This window comes from Cebus imitator, unplaced genomic scaffold (genome assembly GCF_001604975.1).
Source record: "Cebus imitator isolate Cc_AM_T3 unplaced genomic scaffold, Cebus_imitator-1.0 Scaffold469, whole genome shotgun sequence".
Lineage (NCBI taxonomy): Eukaryota > Metazoa > Chordata > Mammalia > Primates > Cebidae > Cebus > Cebus imitator.
In genome coordinates, this window is record NW_016107784.1 from 361249 (window position 1) to 363325 (window position 2077).

The window sequence follows — 2077 nt, forward strand, 5'->3', positions numbered from 1 at the left end:
TCCGTCTCAAAAAAAAAAAGAGAGAGCAGAAAGACTGAATTTCTTAATTTATCTGGAAGGGGCTGTAAACCCAAAGGTAGAAAGGCATTTCAGCATACTGGCATGTTCAGAGTTTCTAGGGTGTACTATCTCTCTAACACACAGAGAGCATTTAAAGGGTGGCTATGGCCAGGAAACCTCAGTGCGGCTTCTGCAGTCACACTTGATCCCGAACGTAGGCCAGTCTCTGAGACAGTTCATCCTGTTCCGCCAAAGCCACGCTTGTGCCCACCGAGCCAGTTTGCCCCTGCCGCAGCTCCATGCTGAAGTTGAGGCCTGCCTCATATGCCATTTCCTGGAGCAGCACATCCACCTGGTTCTGGGGAGTGGTGAGTGTCGTAGTGCTGCTCATGGTGTCTTCCATTTGCTGCGTCTGGACGTCCAGAATCTCAAACTGGTGTTCGAATTTGTCCATCAAGGCGGAAATCTAATATTGGCCGGGCGTGGTGGCTCACGCCTGTAATCCAAGCACTTTGGAGGCCTGGGCGGGCGGATCACCTGAGGTTGGGAGTTCAAGACCAGCCTGACCAACATGGTGAATCCCTGTCTTTAAAAAAAAAAGAAAAAAGAAAAAAGGCGGAAATATTATCCAGGTTCATGGTCTTCAGCGTCACCTCCATCGACTTAACCACACCAGCCACTGACTTGGTCACCTTGCCCATCGTACCGCCGTGTGGACCCTGGCAGCCACTGCATGGACTCGGGCACTCATTCTCAAGAAATTCACTGCTTGGTTCTTCTGGCGGATGGCATTTTCGGCGTGTGTCTTCGCAACTTCCATGTTGCCCTTCTGAATGGCCTTTTTAATTTTGGCCTTTTCGGGCTTTTCCTCCTTATCGCATTTTTTGGCACTCCTGCTCCGTTCTTTGGCCGCGAACTTTAGGTTGAACAGGTGTTTCTCCATGTTGGACATAGTCGGACCGCTCCTTGGGGTCGGCGGCCAGGCCGAGACGTACGGTGAAGTGGACGAAGGTGAGGTAAGTCCGCTCCCGGCCCCTTTGTTTTGGTCCCACTTCTATTTTTTTTTTTAAAGACGGGGTTTCACCATGTTGCTCAGGCTGGTCTTGAAGTCCCGACCTCAGGTGATCCCCCTGCCTTGGCCTCCAAAGTGCTTGGATTTCAGGCGTGAGCCACCACGCCTGGCCGCAATGATGAGCATCTTCACCGTTCCTTCTTGGAAAGCAAAGAGTAAACAGTCTGCATTCACCATTCATGTGGATGAAGCAGAGGAGGAGCCAGAGGAATCCCAGAAAACAGAGCGTGAAGACGTCATGGCTTTTATTTATTTATTTTTTAAAATTTATTTATTTATTTTTTTTGAGACGGAGTTTCGCTGTTGTTGCCTAGACTGGAGTGCAATGGCACAATCTCGGCTCACCGCAACCTCCGCCTCCTGGGTTCAAGCAATTCTCCTGCCTCAGCCTCCCGAGTAGCTGGGACTACAGGCACGCACCATCATGCCCAGCTAATTTTTGTATTTTTAGTAGAGACGGGGTTTCACCTTGTTGACCAGGATGGTCTCGATCTCTTGACCTCGTGATCCACCCGCCTCGGCCTCCCAAAGTGCTGGGATTACAGGCTTGAGCCACCGCGCCCGGCAATCCTGCTAGATTTTATAATGGATTTGTGAATAAAAAATACCTAGGATTGTTAGAATGGAATAAATATCCTTTTAATAGTTATATACAAATATACTACTGTTAGCTTTCATTGGCAGCTCTCCTTTTTTTCTTATTTTCACTGGCTTTTTATTTGGTGCTTTCTCCTGTTTTACACTGGTGGTCTGTGTTCTGTGAATATAAAGTAAGAATTTCTTGGCCGGGCGCGGTGGCTCAAGCCTGTAATCCCAGCACTTTGGGAGGCCAAGGTGGGTGGATCACAAGGTCAAAAGATCGAGACCATCCTGGTCAACATGGTGAAACCCAGTCTCTACTAAAACTACAAAAAATTAGCTGGGCATGGTGGCGCGTGCCTGTAGTCCCAGCTACTCAGGAGGCTGAGGCAGGAGAATTGCCTGAACCCAGGAGGCGGAGGTTGC

General features: G+C 49.3%; 1 pseudogene; it reads right to left on the bottom strand.

The window, feature by feature from the left end:
* Nucleotides 1–196: 196 nt before the first annotated feature.
* LOC108291825 lies at nt 197–1026 on the bottom strand (annotated as a pseudogene).
* Between the last annotated feature and the right edge of the window lie 1051 nt (nt 1027–2077).